Source organism: Rhinolophus hipposideros, assembly GCF_964194185.1.
Source record: "Rhinolophus hipposideros genome assembly, chromosome: 11".
NCBI classification, from domain to species: Eukaryota; Metazoa; Chordata; class Mammalia; order Chiroptera; family Rhinolophidae; genus Rhinolophus; species Rhinolophus hipposideros.
In genome coordinates, this window is record NC_138057.1 from 4,772,612 (window position 1) to 4,792,564 (window position 19,953).

Below are 19,953 nucleotides of genomic sequence, written 5' to 3' on the forward strand. Positions count from 1 at the left end.
AGTACTGGAAATCCTACCTAGTTCAATAAAGAAAAGAAAGGAAGTGGAAGGCATGTAGATCAGAAAGGAAGAAATAAAACTGCTCCTATTTACAGATGGCATGATGGTCTTCATAAAAATTCTAAGGAATTTCTAAAAGAACAAACAAATAAAAACTCTTAGAACAAATAAAAAAAGGTTGCAAGATACAAGATCAACATACAAAAATCAACTGTATTTCTATATATTAGGAATGGACATACGGAAACTAAAATTAAAAATACAATATAAATTAGAATCACTGAAAAAAGAAATTCTTAGGCATAAACCTAATAAAATACACACAGAACTTGCATGCTGAAAACTACAAAGTGCTGAAAAGAGAAATCAAAGATCTAAATAAATGGAGAGACATACAGTGTTCATGGGTTGGAAGACTCAAGATAAAACAGTGGTCAATTCTCCAAAATTGATATGCAAGTTGAACACAATACATAACAAAATCCCAGCAGATTTTTGTAGAAATAGACAAAATTATTCTAAAATTTATATGGAAAAGTAAAGGAACCAGAATCACCAAAACAATTCTAAAAACAAAAAAATAAAATGGGAGGAAGCACTTTACGAGGTTTCAGGACTTATTATATAGCTACATTAACCAAGACTATGTGGTATTGGCAGAAGAAGAGACACATGATCAACGGAACAGAATAGAGAACCAAGACATAGCCCCACACGGGTATTGTTAATTGATATTTGACAGAGGTGCAAAAGCAATCTAATGAAGGAATGATTGTCTTTTTAACAAATGGTGCTAGACCAATTGGATATCCATAAGCAAAAATGGGCCTTGACATAAACCTCACACCTTATACAAAAGCTAATTCAAAGTGAACCGGAGATTTAAATGTAAAGTGTAAAACTATAAAATATTTAGACGATAACATAGGAGAAGTTATTTGGGTCCTGGGGCTTGTTATGTCCTCGACATGACAGCAAAGCATGATCCATAAAAGAAAAAGATTGATAAATTGGACCTCATCAATATTAATACTTTTGCTCTGCAGAAGACCCTGTGAAGAGGGTAAAAAGACCAACTGTACACTGGAAGAAAATATTTGCAAACTATATATCTGACAAAGGACTCATATCTAGAGTATATAAAGACCTTTCAAAACTCAAAATTAAAAAAAAATTAAATAGAAAATGTGCAAAGGTATGAAGAGGAGTATGAATGAAAAAGAGGCACATGACTAGTCATTAAGAAAATGCAAATTAAGGCCACAATACCTATGAAGGCTACATACCTATGAGAACAGCTAAAATAAGCAAACAAAAAAAACAGAGTTCCAAGACCAAATGCTGGTGAGGGTGGGGAGAAATAGGATCACTTTAGTGGGAGTGTAATATGGCATAAGCACACTGGGAAACAGTTTGACAGTTTCCTAAAAAATTAAACATATAACATCATGGGACTTAGCAATCACACTGCTGAGCATTCATCCCAGTGGAATCAAGGCTCTAGCCACAATTGTTCACAGAAGCTTTACTTGTAATAGACAAAAACTGGAAATACCCAAAACATTCCTCAATGGGTGAATTGTTCAACTGGCACATCTATACCATAGAAGTTTACTCAGCAATAAAAAGGAATCAACTATTGATGCATGCTGAGGGAAACAAGCCTGTCTCTAAAGGTCACAGACTGTATGACTCCATTTATACATGATACTATAAATGGACATGGATAACATATTAGTGGTGGCCAGGGGTTAGGTATTGGGAGGTGGGTGTAGAGATAAAACAGTATCATGAAAGAGATCTTTGTGGTGATGAAATAGACTGGGTAATAAAAATATAAGAACACATTTCGTACCTATAGGGAAAATATCGCATCAATAAAACAAGAACAGAATCTAAGAAAAAGAAATAATCAGAGGAATAACCTGGGGATGGGGTTGGGGAAGAGATACTTCTATAACAGCTAAAAAAATTTTTAAATGCATCGGATGGGGTTGTAAGATAAAATTTAAAATAATAATAATAATCACCCAATAATTAGAGTAAAACGACAAAGAGAGGATAAATAGGGGATAAAAGAGAATACAGTTATAAAATAAATCTAGGGAATTGAACATTCAAAATGAGAACAGAGAAGACCAACGACACAAACCCACCTGTCTTCCCTCCCCGACTCTATTGCTTGTTTCTCTATTCCAAACAACAGGGAAATAAAATGATACTATGTCCCTCAGCCCCCAGTGTGTGAAGGCATTGGATCCTTGCTTCTGGACTCTAAGTAATAACATCAACCAGAGGTCCCCAGGCTCCTAGCTTTGTGGGCTGCCATAGCCTTAGGATATTGCAACTGTCAGAATAAAGCAGAGGAGAATCATATAGCAGAGCAAAAATCTTGCCAGCAAGGGCAGCCTGCTGCCTGAAACTCCACAGGTAATCAAGAATCTACACCAATTTGACTCATGATGAGTAGAGTAAGTTCCATTCCATAAAAGCCATGAAGAATGTTCCAGGGCCTCATGGACTATTGTGCTCACATAGGCACTTAAAGATAAATAAAAGGGACAGAAATTTATGATTTTAAATTTGGAGGCTCAGGTTAAGCCAGAGGAGAATTAGATAAACCAGGAAAATACACTCCAACTGTGAACTACGGTTTCTAAAAAGCTGAGTCCAGGCAGTAAGGGAATTGAGAACAGCAAGAAGGCAGGGTCAGGCTTCATGCTGGTGGAGAAATGGCCAGCAGACTGGCTTTGAGCACTTCTTCCTGGGCTCTGAGATCCTGCAACTCCGTGGCCAGCTTCCCCAGTTAGTGTGGGATTCCAGGACTTGCTGGCTCAAGGGTTTTTAGTTCTATGAGCCCTATTGCATTGTCCAGAAAAAGCATATCTCAGAAAAAAATCAAGCAAATAAATAAACAAACCATTCCCTATTGAGACTACAAGCTCCAGGAGTAGCAAGTCCGTGGGACTTCTAGGTGGGGTTTTTCTGGCCCCTCCCCATTCTTCATGACAGAGGATGACTTTTTTCTTTCTCACTGGGGGTCTACATCCAGTACTTGTGTATGGTCATTAGAATACATTTACCCTTCAATTTTCCCGTTGGGAAAGAGGCATCGCATGTTGAATCTTTCAGCAGAAAAAAAATGGACTTCCTGATTTTTAATTATTTAAAATTTTAACTTTTTGTTTTGAAATAATTATAGATTCATAGGAATCTCCAAGGTTGGTATGGAGAAGTCCCATGGACCCTTCACCCAGTTCCCCTGATAGTTACATCTTACTTATAGTATAGTACCCAAATGCATTGTGGGTATTTGCAGTGTGTGTGTGTGTGTGTGTGTGTGTGTGTGTGTGCAGTTCTGTGTCGTTTTATCACTTGTGTGGGCTCTTGTGATCACCACTTCGCTGTACTGTAAGAGCAGGTGGGAGGGGGATCTGGGCTTCAGGCCGCTTGGATTCTCCTGTATCAGCTCAGCTCCTTAGACCCTAAGGCTCTCTGGGGTTCCCGGGGTCAACACCTTCTCTGCAAGTCCAAGTTGTAGCTTTTTCCACCTTGTTAAGTGAGGCAGGTACCACCCCATCATCCAGATTTCCTCTCCCAAACATTTGCTAAAGTGTCTCTTTCCCTGAGGTCTCCAGACCATTCCTCTTTGTCCCTTGATCTCCTAATCTTGCAAATTTATTGCCACTGTAGTGGGGTTTCAGGAGGGAAAGAAGGGAAATGTGGTCAATGCATGTATCCAACTGGAGAGCACAGTGACACTCAAACACAGGGAAATCATTCTCATTTTAAACAATAACAACAACAAAACCATCCCTCCATCAATATTTTCCTCCATCCCATGCTGCCATCTTTCCTTTCCTTCCTAAAAAGTTGCTATTTCCTCTTTCTCTCCTCAGTTCACTCCATTTAGCTTGAATCCATTGCTCCAACCAAAACAACTCTTGCTAAGATACCCAAGAACCTCCCTGCTGTGAAGCCCAGTATCCTTTTTCTTTCACTGTGGCCGACTGTCAGTTTTGACCACACCTTTCTGGCATTCCTTTCCTGAGCCATCTATTTCTTTTCCTCTCTGATGATCCCTCACAGAGAGGGATCCTTCTTTGAAGGTAACTCTGGCTTTCAAGAAGCTAACCTTTGGCTTTCCTCACAGCTGAATCTAGGGCATTCTCATGTTTAATTTCCATAATGGTCATACACAACTTAACTTCCCCTAATTCTCCTAAAGGATCTTTTCAAAATGCAAATGTGATGATATCTTTCACCACTTGCTGGCTCCCCAGCTCCTGGGTAGAGTCCATAGTCTTTCATGGTCTAATGTTGTGCCTATTCTGGCTCCGGCTCACCTCCTGCCAAGTCCCACTCTATGCTCTCTCAGTTCTCTCCTCTTCACATGTGGTGACCTCTTCCTGCCATGCTGTCACCTCCCACAGGCCTGTGCACATGTTGTTTCCACCAGTTGAGTGTTTGCCTCCATCCTTATCTCAATACATCCTGCCTACACCTTGGCTTCCTTGACGCTCCTCGTCTGCTCTGTGTTGCCTCCTGGCCATTGAATGGAAAATGCACCCCTAACTGCCCTTCCCCTCACTCCTACCTGGAACCTATCTCTGCCTCCAGATCCTGAGCTCCATCACTGAGAGGGTTTGGATCTTAGGGCATTTGAGGAACACGTCCTCTGGGTTTTCGTACCGTTTAAGCTAGTTCCAACATAGAGTGGAGGGTGTTCTCTCTTCCTGTGGAGCTGAAACAAAATTTACAGTCACTCTTCCAGCCTGCTTTGAAGTATGCAGTTCCTTACTTTTTTTTTTCTATCGAGGGGGATGTGGAATTTCTATTTTTTCCAAAATTTTCCAGGAAGTGATAGTTTTGTTTTTTCAATTCACATAATTAAAATGCACATGGAAAGACAGTGGATGTTCACGTTGTGGGGAGTATTTGGGATCTCACACTGGCTGTTGCAACCGCTCCCATACTGAGAAGCCCTGGGAAGTGCCCCACACAGGCACTTGGAGACTTGGGAGCCCCTGGGAATCCTGAGGCCCCACAACTGGACCTGCCGCTTACCTGGGGGTGAAGCCCCAGAGGTGTCCAGATGTGCAGAGGATTGGTTTAATTTGCAGCTTTCCAGGGTCAAAAGGGTTTTATTCACCAAATTAAAATGTTTGACAGTTGATTGCTTAGTATAAGTGGGCAGGAGAGAAATCAACTCTTGGAACCAACACTCTTGGAAAATAGCTGGCCCCTTTGGATGGATTCCAAACTCTGAAGACAGAAGATGCAGAGGCTCAGCAATTCTGTGGTTCTGAAGCACCAGCGTGATCCTGAGAGAAGCGTGGAGTGCCCATGTGTGTATGTGTGTGTCTGCATGTGTTTATGTGTGTCTGTGTCTGCCCCTGTGTGTGTCTGCATATGTGCCTGGCATGTGTGGGGCAGAGGTCCCAGGTCCAGACAATGCTGTCCTTCGAAGGCTGAGTTTGTTGCCCTACTAAGGTCCTTGCTTAGTAGTTGTCTCTGATGCCTGGTGGGTCTCACAATGATGTTTGAATGTTTTATGGCCGTTACCACTTTGGTCTCTAATATTTTCACCTCATTTTCTATTAAGTGTGTTGAAAGGCCACTTAAGATGAAACCTGTTATTTTCTCCCCACTCTCAATCTTATTTGATTGGGACTACAATGAAGCAAAGTACTTTCTGTGTTGACCTAGAAGTTTTAAATACTCCTGCTGGCATTTATGTCACTCCCACCCATGTGTGTAGGGCAGGAACCACACCATGCACTTACACATTGAAGATTAGGCCCACTCATGACTGAACAGCACAGGTTTATGCCCTCATCCCTTTTACCTGCTGGGTTAAAACTGTCTCAGACATTTCTTTGATAAGGTAAACAATGGCTAAGAATTCATAAATTTCTTTAAGTAAATGCTCAGAAATATACATCATTGTCACATAATCATATCCATCTTATTGAGTTCAATGATTCATGCTGAATAACACCTGTTAAAATGACAAGTTGAATTTCCAAAATGTTAAGCAATAAATTCCCAGCAGCTGAAGTCCACACTGGTAAATTTTCAGGGTGATTTTCCTGGGTACCATCTTCTGATGGTCAGAACTTAGACAGCAGCCTCAGCTGAGGGGTCTACTGCGTGAAGGGACCTCATTTTCCCATTAACCTCCGCGGTGCAGACCTTTCTTATGTCCTGAGACAACGTTCTGCTATACCCCAGCTGTCAATGATGTGCTCACTGGCATGACCAACCCCTGGGAATTTGAGGGTGAAAATGAGAACAGCTTGAGCAGTTATAAGCAATTGGCAACTTTAAACCTTTTTATCATGTAGCCTGCAGGGAAGTTTTCTTGTTAAAACGTTCGCCTTCCTCAATCTGCAATCTTCGCCCATTTGAATTGCTATGATGTCTATTCTCTGTTTTCCCTGAACAAATACAACATGAAGCTGGAGCTTGTTAACTTTGCCATCAAGCTGAAAGGGAGAGGGTGGGGAAGGATGGGTGGCTGGAGGGGTGGACATGTGAGAGATGGAGGGATGCATGATCAGGCAGGTAGGGTAAGTGAAAGGTAGGATCTAGGTGGTACGCACATGAGTGTTCACTGCAAAATTATTTCGGCTTTTCTGTTTATTTGATAAATTTCACAACAAAATATGGAGGGGTGGGGAGTGGGGCAGAGGAAGGTGGGATGATGGCTCAAAATCTTTTAAATGCCTTGGACTTTGATTTTCTTCCCTAGCTACTTAACATGGAGCTGACCTCCAGCCAAGGAGCCAGCTGGTGTCCACGAGAACACTCGCCACATTAACCAGAGCTGCTGCTTTTCAGTCCCGTAGTTGTGGGTGCGACTCTTTTCAATTAGATGTCATTCCTCTTTAGCAGGGATCAAACTCCAGGCCTTTTCTCTTCCCAGCTATCTGGATCAATCCTGAGCACAGAGTGCATTTTCAAGTATTTTTTTAAAAGTGGATTGGCGAATCGGCTGTCACAGGGCATGTTTTAATATGTTGGCAAAGCAAGCAGGGTCAGCAGAAATAAAGTAACTCATCTCTTTGTCAGCCACTTGGATGTTGCAGGCATTCAGCTCCTTCCTTATGAAACAAGTATTTCTTGAGGGTTACCAGGCGTCAGGCTCTGAGCAAGGAGATCACTTCTTTTCAGGAGTTTGTAGGAAAAGGGTGATGGTTACAGTGTGATGAGAACGCTGTTGAGGAGAGGTCTGCTCAGGAGTCCTCCAACCCATGTGTCATACGGGGTGGCATGCAAAGTCTCTGGTCCCATTCCCCACATAAGAATGCAGGACATGGTGAGGCCAAAAAGGAACACCTATGGAGCCATAAGTAGGGGAGTCAAACCACTATATTTTCGCTGGCGGCTGGGTTGGAGACCCAGGAAGCAGGAGCCACACGATCCTCAACCTGCTGTCCGCTTCTCTGCCTGCCAACCTCACTTGTTAACTGCAATCCTACGCTCTGCAATCTGCAATCCACACTCCGCTCTTGCTAGCCCAGCCACCATCTTCTTGCTAGCCCCATTTTTTCTGCTAGCGTAGCCACAGCAGTTATATTAGTGGCCAGTGGCTCACTGGTTACAGCTGACGGCCAATTAGCCACAGCTGATGGCCATCCAATCACAGCTGATGGCCACTTACTACCTGAGCCAGCACCTTTCCACGTGAGGCCGAGAACCTGGAAACTGCACTCCTGGCTCTGTCCCCATACCATGTATGCTGGGGAAGTTCAGCTAGACGCCCACTCAAGAGGCCTCTTGCAGCTCCCTCCCGCAGCTGCTCCTGAGAGGCCCAGCCTCTGAGGTCCAGAGGGCTGAGGAGTCAATGCCTGGGATCACCCTTCACCAAGGATTAGCATCTTCCTTTCTCCATGGGAGACAATGCCGAAGGGGTCTCCCTAGCCTCGGGAGGGCCGCCCACAGGACTGAGCCCCAGCTGCCCACTGCACCTCACCCCTTCATTGGCCTTCACTCCCCTCCCTAGGTAAGTGATTCCTGCAATCATCTCCAAATGAAGTATTGAAACCAACTTTGTCTCTGCATCTGCACTGGGAGGGACTCAAACTAAGATACAAATGATAACAGCTTGGAGACAGGTGGGGTCAGATGTCGGGCTCCATCCAGCCGGCAGGGTGGTGTAGGGTGGGTGGGGAGGTGGGGTAGGGGGAGAAAGGCTTGCAGTGCATGGAACAGATGTGATGCATGGAGACATGAGAAAGCACAGTATGCTTGAGAGACCTTCTTAATTGGATTATTAAAAAAGAAATCAATTATTTTTAAAAGTGTGTTAAAGCAGGGTTTCTTATCCTCGGCACTACTGACAATTTTCACCAGATAATTCTTTCTTGTGGGACTTGTCCTGGGCTCGGATAAATACTAAGCAGCATCCCTGGCTTCCACCTATTAGATGCCAGTGGCCTCCCTTCCTCTCATTCATGACAACCAAAATGCAGTGAGAATCCCTGATGTAGAGCTTCTGAAGGAATTACAAAATAACATAATTCCAGAACACCCCTAAAGGTGTGATGGTCTTATCAGGGCTGTGATCGTGCTGGTCCAGACGCCCACCCCATTGTCACGGTGGCTCTGCACTCCCCGGGAATGTGTCCCAATCCCTGGCTGGGCTCTGACCCCACAGACCCAGGGCTGCAAATTTGCCAGTTGCAGGAAAGGTGAGCTGAGCACACTGAGGCATCTCCGAAAGCAGCTGTCCCGAGCCCCACCCACTTCCGGGACTAGTTTTGGAAGTGCTGGGCCTGGGCATGGGCCTGGGCCTCCCTGGGCAGCAGGCCTTTGGGCAGCCGTGAGGCCACACCAGTGAGCTTCCACATGGGTTGGGCCAGGCTCTGGGAAGGGTGATCCTGTGGGGACCCTGGTGGCTTCTAGACAGCCTCCGAGGAGAGTTCAGGCACAGGCCCAGAGAGGGCTATGTTGGAAACTTGCTGGAGAGCTTCGCGCTCTCGCCCCCAACCTGGTGCAGATCCGAATCCAGCCCGCCCCAGTCCGCAGGGGCAGTTAGATGTTTCCACTAGAAGGTGGTGCTCCCTGGTTAGCAGGCCTCTACAAATAGTCTGTCAGGATTCTCGGAGGGTGCACTGCATACACAGAGATGTGAGATACGGGGAGAACACTGTCCCTTCCCTGGAGTTGTCAGATTCAGGATGGAGGATGAGGCCGGCAGACCTGCCCCCTCGCCCGGCGGCCCAGCTCTCCTGAGCAGTCCTCTGCTCTGTCTCTGGCAGAGCTTTGCCGAGCCTTCCTGCGTCCCACTCCCACCCCTTTGGTCTAAGAAGCCGTTCTCAGTGCGGCAGTGAATGTGCTGGCTGAATGGGTGGAGGGCCCTGGTACGGAGCCTTAGGGAGGCGGACAGGATGTGTCCCTGCTCTGCAGCCTGTTGGTCCTCAAAGACAAGGCTTACTCTGGCTGAGTCTCAAATCTCCGTGTGCCCAACGCGAATGGGGAGGTTAAGTGCAGGTTCTGGGGCTCTGGCTCCAAAATTTGGGACTTGGTGGTCTCAGGAAGCAGATTTTCATTTTTATTTCAAACAAACATCCCCGGGTGGTCCATAGGCAATGCTCTGGGAAAAAAAAAAACATCTTGACTTCTTCTGTGGCGAGAAAAGAATGGGTGTTTAATTTGTGGGATTTCAATCACAAGCTGGATGAGGGACTGCAGCAATCTCTCTGTAGCCTGGGAGAGCATGATGTCTGAGGAGAGGGCATATTAAGGCACTGACACTTAGATAGATGCTGGCCCTGAGGTACACCGAGCACAGGACATTCCTGGGACATGCCATCTCCCCACCACGGCAGCCTCCAGCGCCAGTTAGCAGGTCACAACAGAAGGCGGTTGTGGCTGAGATGAGAGTCAGCCATCATTCCTTAGCATCCCGCTGATCACAGCTTTGGGAACAGAGTTCTCTAGGGGCTGTTCAATTGACAAGATCTAAAAATTGTCCTGGGAGAAGGACAGAAATGTGTGCAAGTCCACCTTCTAACCCAGATTCCTTGCCTGTGACGCCAGAAAGCTGGGTGGGACGAGGAGGGGCTCACCTGAGACCTCCGGCTCCTTCTACAAAAGGCTGGCATTAATAATCCGATCTTTTCTTGGGTGGCTCTCCTTTAGATACTGGGTAAAGTTGATGATGAAATGGTCCTACCAATCAGCATGCGTGATGGTTCACCCAACTCTCAATCCAGGAGAAAAACAAATGCTGCTGGTCCTAAATCCAATCCCTGAAAACCCCTGTCTTCTTGGGATAGATTTTTAAGGATCTGTGGTACTCCTAATCAGCTGAGGACTAGCTAGGAAAAGTCCTTAATTTATGAGGAATTATTTTTTTTGAATAACTACAGCTAATTCTCATGATATTTGCCATCCCTGACCAGGAGGACTCATCATTTTACCTCTCCACTGTGGTCTTTACCTGACAAAAAAATACTTCTACGTGTTCTATGACCATCATAAGAGTTCAAATTCAGTATGTTGACATTTAGCGAACTATGAGATCCTTTTGGCCATGGCTCTTCCTTTTTATCACCATCCACCTCTCCCCATTCTTAAAAACAATGGGGATAAAAATACAAGTGATCCAAGTGCTACATCACTGAATTTCTTAAGCCTCAAATGGGACTTGTCTCACTGGTGCTTGCTTTCTTGCAAGCAAATAATAGAGGAGTATTTATTTTCCTGAGCTTTAAATCCATGAAGCTTCTGATCATTTTAAACTGATAATGACAGTGAGTACTTTTAAGTGAAATTGAAAAAAAAAAGATTTTGTCTTGTTTGCCTCTGAGATGTGTTTGTACAAGAATGTTTCACAAATGTGTTGATTGTGAAACACTCATAATGGAATTGTGTAAACAAGTTTCCATGGTCCCAGGGGATTATGACTGTGCAGAAAGCAGTGAGGGTGAGAGGGAGCCAGCCTAGCCCAGTCCCAGGGACACCAGGAGCCACACAGACCACAGGCTGTCTCTTGAACAAAGTCTGAGGTAATAGCGGCGGGGGTGGGGGCGGGCTCTAACGAGTGAGGAAGGAGAAGCAGCAGCTGCTGAGATTGGCTGGAAAGATGTCACTGGCATTTTGGGACAGAGAGGCAGAATGCTTCTAGGAACAAGAGGCTTTGTTCTCCTAGGCTTTTACCAAAGTTTCAAAAGGATCTTTGACCTGGCAGAGGTACACATCATGGCAGTAGGGGGAGTGGTTTTGGTCCAGGGTGTTGTCATGCAGGGTCTCTGGTCCCGCACCTCACATAGAAACACAGGACATGGTGAGGCCAAAAAGGAACACCCACGGAGCCATAGATAGGGGAGTCATACCACTATAGTCTCGCCGGCAGCTGGGTTGGAGACACAGGAAGCAGGAGCCACACGATCCGCAACCCGCCGTCCACTTCTCTCTGCCAACCAACCTCACTTGCTGGCTGCAATTCGCCCTGCTAACTGCAATCCATACTCCACCACACCACTACACCACCACACTACACCACACTTTGCTAGGTTAGCAGCAGCAGTTATAGCAGTGGCTAATGGCTAACCGGTAACAGCAGATGTCCAACTAGTCACAGCGGATGACCATCTACTACCTCAGCCAGCACCTTTCTATGTGAGGCCGAGAGCCTGGAAACTGCTTTCTGGGGCTCTGTCCCCACAGGTGTGAAGATAAGATTGTAGGGCTTGCAGGAGGCCAGTGGAGTGTAAAAACAGCCCCACCAGGTTCAGGTGACGTTATGACTCTGTGAAGGTTCTCAGCTTCCAGATGAGCCACTAAGCTGGTGATCAGAAGGAGCTTCTTCAGAATGGGCCAGTTAGCTACTGAAACCATTTTCCAGGTGTCTTGGAACTAACAGGCAGGTACTAATTTAGACAGGTCACTTCCCTCTCAAGTTTGCACATCTGTAAAATCAGTCTGGACTCTCCCTTCGAAACATTGTGAAGACAGATTGGGTAAATCCTAAAAGAAAGATGAGCTCTTTAGGCAGATGGCTTAAGTTTGGAAGAGTATTAGAAGGTGCAGTCACTTTTTGGGGGGCAGGAGGCAAAATAACCCTTTCAATAGTAAGCATTTGAGTATGAGCACATTCGCTGAACAAAGTGCTGGAGAGTTGGTCAGGCACATCTGGAATATGAACAGTTGACTTGATTTCTCTTGGGGAATTCATATGTACATTTAAAAATTTATGGCACATTTTTATGACTTTGGGCTTGCAAATACCAGATACAAGACTCCTGTTCATCTGTCATCTGTACAAATTTTGGGGACCCTGGTCTCCAGGCAACGGATGGAAATACCAGTCTTCCAAGCACGTGGCTGTTGGCTGGTGGAGCCAGCGAGGGACCCCATGGCCTGGTGGGGACAGTCTGGCATGCAGTGGAAGCAGCTGGAAGTACAGAATACATGGTTCTATTCTGGGAACATCTGCTCTGCCTTTGAGCTTTGCCTATCAGATGGGAGTGGGTGGGCATTCTTGAGTAGCTGGGTCTTAAAATAAACCGTGCTTGAGTCTCCAGGGCCTTATTCCAGATGTCAAACAAGGTGGGAAAAACGTCTTTGGGAAGTGGCGCTCAGTCTTGGTTGCTGAATGAGGGATGGGTCCTACAATGATGTGTTCTGGTTGCGCAGACACTGGTTCCATGGACGTTTCCCCACAGAATGTGCACACACAGCAAACATGCTGCCTTGGCACCCATGGCATCTATTCTGGTTTCTAACTTAGTTTGCTTTCTATACCCCCACAGGTGCTTCTTTGATGGGGATGCTAATATTTTTTTGTTTAATTCTGTGTTTCCCTTTTAGTACTTGAAAGCGTCAGTGCCTCAGACCTGTTCTGGAAACCATAACCGGTCCCTTCCACACCCACCCCACATAGGAGACCGGACCCCAGATAGAACAACACAGCAGTGGATGTCTTTGTAGCTAAACACCCGAAGGTGCATGTCTACGTGATTTGTCTCCTTTGGATAAATTCCTAAATGGCAGTGGAATGGCTGAGTCAGACGATGTTACATTCTTAGTAACTACATGAGGTACTGGCCTTTCACTTTGGTGAAAGGGCCCCAGCTGGTCTCTGTTGCCTGAAATTCCCCCTCTAACAGTTTATTCTATTCAGTTGGCTCTCCGGTGACATTTACAACCCTTGTTAAGGAAAAAAAAATGCATCCAAAGGCTGCCACTTTGGGCTGATTAGGGTCCTCATTCTGTCTCCTCAGCGGGAGGTAGGACTTAGGGCTGGAGAGAAGGGAACATTTTGTGAGTATGTCACATGTCCCAGGCCTTTTATTACTGCTGTTTTCTCGGTAGCGTCTCCTCCTTCCGGACTTGACGGTCTACCTTCTTGTTTTAATTTTTTTGTGTGTGATGATTTTTATTTTACAGAAGAATAAAAAATAATACAGAGAATTGTCATCTTCACCCAGTTTCTCTAACAACGAAATCTTATGTAACCACGGGACATTTGTCAAAACCAAAAAATTAGGATTAGTGCTACGCTATTTAAAGTCCAGGCTGTCACCTGTTTTCCCACTGATGTCCTGTTTCCGCTCCAGAATCCTATCCAGGATTCCACACTGTATTTATCGTATGACTTCTTACTCCCCTAGAGCTCACAGCAGTTTTCAGTCTTTGCTTATTTTCATGACTTGGATGGTTTTAATCAGCACCAGTCCGGTATTACCGTGTTTCCCTGAAAATAAGACCTCACCAGAAAATAAGCCCTAGCATGATTTTTCAGGATGACTCCCCTTGACTATAAGCCATAATGCATCTTTTGGAGCAAAACTTACTGTAAGACCCGGTCTTGTTTGGGGGAAACACGGTATACAGAATGTCCTCCAGCTTGTGTTTGATGCTTTCTCGTGGTTACTCTTGGGTTATGGATTTTTGAGAGAATATCACCGAGGTGAGCATCCTCATCACCGCATAACAAGAGGCACAGCTATCAGATGGCCCCCCTGGTGCTGGCAACCTGCATCTCCCGGGAAAGGTGGGGTCTCTGTAAAGGTTCTGTTTTTCTCTTCCTCTTTCTCTGTTTTTTCTCTTAAGTTAGAAGCTGGTCACTACATCTAGCTCACACTCAAGGGGAAGGGGAGTAACATCTCCGTCCTAAAGGTGGATCATGAATGTGTGGACAAATGTTAAAACCACCATGGCAATTAATAAACATTTTGTGGTAGATACTTTGAGGCTATGCCAATATGCCGCACTTTTGTAAAGTCTCCCCCACTAATTTTAGCATCATCAACGGACCTCGCTGGCAGCAATTATTATTGTGGTGTTCTCCTGATGATTTTTCTCTTTTTCTTAGTTCTTCTACATTCTTGATTTAGAATTCTTGAAGGAAGATTTGCCCTGTTTCCCCATTTATTTATTTTTCAATCATTTATTTATACTAGTGTGTACTCACAGATATTTATTTTCTTCTCTGGGTCACAGTCTAATATTTTCCTTATTCATTTTGTTGCTCACTTTGTTACAGCTTTGGCCATTGGGAGTTTTTTCAGGTTGGATCTGGGTGTTCTTTCAGAAAGCCCCGAACTTGATCTCTTTACCTTCTATTTCTAAGTATTTTCTTATTTCTGGCACAATGAGCTGTTCCCAACTCATCTTGTATTTTCCCCGCCTCTGTCCTGGAATCAAACATTTCTCTGGGGAGTTGTGGTTCCAGTGTTTGAAAATTGGCATTTAGAAACAGAGATAAAGGATTTGGATTTGCTTGTTACTCCTGGAGTGTCACTGCTTCGAGACCATCGTGGTGGACAGGGCTGGTGACCGTGTGTGTGCATGCCAACCCTGTATGCACACAGACCTACATTCATGGGAATCTATGTTAAAACAAACATGGGTTCATACTGATGTTTTCAGCTTTATTCCATCATCAGTTGACTGATTTTGTACTTAGATTTAGATGAAGGAATTTTTTTTTATTAGTTTTAGGTGTACAAAACAATGTAATAGTTAGACATTTACACCCCTCACACAGGGGTCTACTACTTCTGACATCATATACAGCTGTTACAATTCCATTGACTTTGTTTCCTGTGCTGTACTCCACGTCCTGTGACTACACACACACACACACACACACACACACACACACACACACACACATTTGATTATAGTTGATATTCAAAATTATTCAGCTTCAGCTTCAGGTGTACAGCACAGGGGTCAGGCATCTACACTGTTCATGAATGGCCTCCCTAATAAGACAAGTGCCCGTCTGACACCCTACCAAATCTTTACAACATTATTGATAATGTTCCCCGAACTGTCTTTCACATACCTGTGGCACTATTGTGATTACTAATTTGTACTTTTTAATCCCTTTACCATGTCCCCTATTCCCACCCCTTCCCATCCAGCAACCATCAGTTTTTTTCTCTATATTTCTGAGACTGTCTCTGTTTTGTTTGCTCGTTTGTTCTGTCCTTTAGATTCTGCATATAAGTGAGACCATATGGTGTTTGTCTTTCTCTGTCTGACTTATTTCACTTAGCATAATGTTCTATAGGTCCATCCATGTTGTTGCAAGTGATAAGATTTAATTCTTCTTTATGGCTGCGTAATACTCCATTGTATAAATGTACCACAGTTTCTTAGTCCAGTCATCTACCCATGGGCATTTCAGTTGTTTCCACGTCTTGGCTATTGTGTACAGTGCTGCAATAAACATAGGGGTGCACATATTTTTTCGAATTAGTATTTTGGGTTTCTTTGGATAGATACCTAGGGGTGGAATTGCTGGATCATAAGGTAGTTTCATTTTCAATTTTGTGAGATACCTCCATACTGATTTCCATAGTGGCCGCACCAATCTGCAATCTCACCAAGAGTGCACAAGCGTTCCCTTTTCTCCACATCCGTGCTAGCTCTTGTTGTTTGTTGATTTATTGATAAGAGCCATTTTGACTGGAGTGAGGTGGTATCTCATTGTGGTTTTAATTTGCATTTCTCTATGATTAGTGATGTTGAACATTTTTTCATTTGTCTGTTGGCCATCTGTAGAAAAATGTGGCCTCTTTAGAGAAATGTGTCTCCATATCCTCTGCCCATTTTTTAAAGGAATTTTTAAAAAATACAATTTTTAATGTGTTATTAATGTTTCTCACCGACCTTTTGTTTCTGACTTAGTTTCCTAATGTCCAGAAAGGAGCAAACCACCACAAAGAGTCACGTATGTCTTGATAAGCAGCTGGGATGAGACTTAGATCATCAACTCAGGTGGGTAAGGCACATCCATGTCTTCATTTTTCTTGACATTTGACTCTCAGTCTTATGCTCCCAGCCTGTGGAGATTTGGATCTCAGGAAGTCATGGAATCTCCTGTTCTCCCAGATGGTACCCACTGCAGGAGGTCTAGACGACGGAAGGGGTCTCGAAGCCAAAATCCATCCTGGTGGCGGCCGGTGTCCTCACTGTCTTAGCTGGTCATGGTGAACCGGGGGCTCTCTGTCCCCACCCGCCAAGTGAGAAACAGGAACTGTAGCCAAGCTGAGAGCCACAGTGGTTGGCGGCTGTCCCTCTTTGGTCTCCCCTCTCCTCTGGTTCCCTTCTTTCTACTCCCAATCCTTTCCCCCATTTCTATCTACCTGGTTGTCCACAAAGACTCTTAGGACAGTGTCTTTAATAGACTCAGGACTTAGGAAAACAAAGGCCAGCAAAGGGAGACTCTTGCTGGCACCTCTGCTTTGGGCCATACACAAACGTCTCCTGGGGCCAGTCTGTCTAGCTTCACAGAAAGGGACAGTGAGAAACACAGGTAGGGAAGAAAAAGGCAAATTATGTCAATACTCTACTTCCATCAGAGCTCTGTCACAGATTTTGCTGGTGTACCCAGGTTTGCTCATTTCTCTTATGTTACAGAGGAATGACCGTGAATACCTATGTCTGGTTTTTGTCCCCTGTATGGCTGATCTTCCAGCTATTCTGGTGACCTGTTCATTGGTCTCAATAATAAAGAAAGTTCAATTTTTGTGTCTGTTGTTTTAGCATTTATTTTCTAGCCTCCTACACATCTAAATTTTGTGAAAATGTTTTTAAGCTTATGTTCTTCTCTTGGTCTTTCACATTGCCCTAGCATAGCCTTTCATAAGTAAACTTTTGTTGCTTCATTTGTTTAAAATGCAGCTGATTTGCTTGCAAACATTTTATGGGGAGAAATTCACTGTTAATTTCTGCTAGAAGACTTAATCTAGCTGAGCTAGTATAGGGGAGGAAAATGAGGTTGGATACAAAGAAAAGACTCTTGTATAAATAGCTCTGGTATCTCTTTGGAGGCTTTAAGCTGCAAATAACAGAGGACCCAAATCACAGACCAGAAACAATAGGGGTGGGGTTCAGGTAGCAGCTGATTCAAAAGCTCTGTGATGGCACCGGAAACCCAGAACACCAGATGTGGGCTTCCTTCTATACCTTATTCTTGATAATATTTTCTAAATGTATGGGTCCTTAGGAAAAATAATGTTAGAAAAAAAGCTTGATGCTCTTCATCTTATTTTTTCTGTAGCTCTTTGGACTTTGAACAAATTCCACATTAAACAAAATTCTCCCACCAACTGGGAACACTCTTGCTAGCATCTTGGATCACTCCAGTGTCTGTGAACAGCCAGTGCTCAAAGTAAATGTGTTCTTCTCTTCCAACAACCTTCACCCACCCTACTTGGTACCTATACCACATGGTCATCTTGTCATTTTCTGAAGCCATCCCCTTCCAACTCTCTGAGCATAACCAAAGCCCTTTGCTTCCTCCTGTCTGGGAAGGGTTCTCTGACTTCCTGGTCCATTGAGCCCCTGCCCAAGCTTTCACTGCCTTCTCTTATAACCCAGTTCCCCTAGTGCACTATTTCACCTCCTTTCAACACCTCCCAATTCCTCGTCTTCTTGTCCCTATGCTACTGCTGTCCTACTGGGATCCAGACAGTCACCTTCTTTTTTTCTCCCCAAGACTTCATCCTGTAGATCAGTACACCCACAGCTTTATGGCCTCTCACTGAAGTTGGGCCCTCAGAGCTGATAGCTCTATGGTTTGTCCTCTCTCTTGGTCCCCACACATGCTGTTCCCAGCATCACCTTGCCTCATGCCAGATGTCCTAGTCATGCCCCTCTCAGGAGATGCCTGACCTGTGCACAGAGGAAGTTGGGGTGATGCCTCCCACTGCACTACCAAAATATTTTTTGTACAAAATGTGTTCACTTTATTACTCCACAAAATATGATAAAATTTCCACACTATAAGAAAGGCTATTTTTAAAGAAAGCATTTAAAATCCCCTCACATTCACCAACAAGTAAATAAAAACTAAAATGACACATTTTCTTGGTGGAGAAAAACTCCTGGAACAAAGCATTGCCTAAAATTATCATTTTCTAAGTGTGGTAATGCCTAACTTACCTGGAAAATGGTTAAGGAATAAGATGAGTATGTGTTTTAAGATAATAGCAACTTTTGCTTATTTCTTCAACAGCTATATTTACTATTGTGAAATTTGTGTTGATCAATCCTTGACTCTTAATGAATTATTTACATGCCTAAGCTGTATATTGTTTCATTTGGTTTACTTTTGCACTTTATAAGAGGATACCATATTGTATCTCAACTCCCAGGACTCGCATTTTATATGTTGAACACAATTTTATTACTGGCATCCACGCTGTTGGGCAGAACAATTTTATTACTGGCATCCACGCTGTTGGGCAGAACTGTTGCTGAGTCATTTAGACAGCTCTGTTCCATTTTGAATAGACAACAACATATTCTTCTACTCTTCCATTGATGGACTTTTCCATTGTTTCGGAGTCTTGGCTGACATGGGCATTTTTGTGCAGGGGCTCTGGGGCACCTACACTGAGGTTATCCTGGATACACACTTAGGAATGGAGTTTCTGCATCATATAGTTATTCAAGTTAAGAGACAATGGTCAGTTCACTTCCAAAGTGGTCGCTTTGATTTGCAACCCCAGGATGGTGTTCAAGGACCTGATGATCCACAGCCTTCCCCACTGTTAGCATTCCCAAGCTCCTCACTTTTTTGCCAACCAAATGTGAATATGTTGACATCACATTGGGGTCTTAATTTGCATTTTATAAGTGACAACCTCTAATTATCTGACAGCAACTGGGTGTCCAACAATTCAATTCCATCCAATTCTGGAATTATGGGCAGGATGGCAGAGTAGGTAAACATTGTGCTTGCCTCTTCTCATGACCACATCAAAATTACAACTAACTACAGAACAACCATCACTGAGAATCTCCTGAAGTCTAGCTGAACAGAAATCCTATAATGAAAGATATAAACCACGTCAAGAAGGTGGGGAGGCATAACCCCAACTTCCTCTGTAGGATGGACACGATATGGAACAGGCTGGTCCCACACCCAGGTATGGCAGTTAAAAAACGGGAGGGTTATCTCGACTAAAGATGTCCCCTCTGAAGAGACAGGAAGCTCCACACCAAGCTCCCCAGCCCATGAGTCCAGTGCCAGGAAGAGAACTCCCATAACTCTGGCTGTGAAAACTAGCAGAAATTGTGGCTTAGAGAGACAGAAGTTTGCTGGAGTCCCATGCACTACTATTAAAGGACCTGTGCACAGACTTACTCACTGACAGACTCACTCGGTCTGAGCTCCAGCACTGGCGTAGCAGCTCAAAAGTTTCCAGGAACATACGAGGAGGAATTGAATTATCTGGCTTCAGAGTGAAAGATGAAGGGGCAGCTTTCTCCCTGACAGAAATTCTGGCAGAATCCATTGCTCCTTTGTTGAGTCCTCCCCACCACTCAGCATGCAGACATAGCGGGCACCATATCTATCTCCATAAACCTAGCTAATACCATTCACCCCACTTTGATGATACCCTGAGACTCTGCCTCACCCAATTTGCAGGCCCACCCAATTTACTTCCAGTGGCTTGTTCATACAAACGGCCTGTC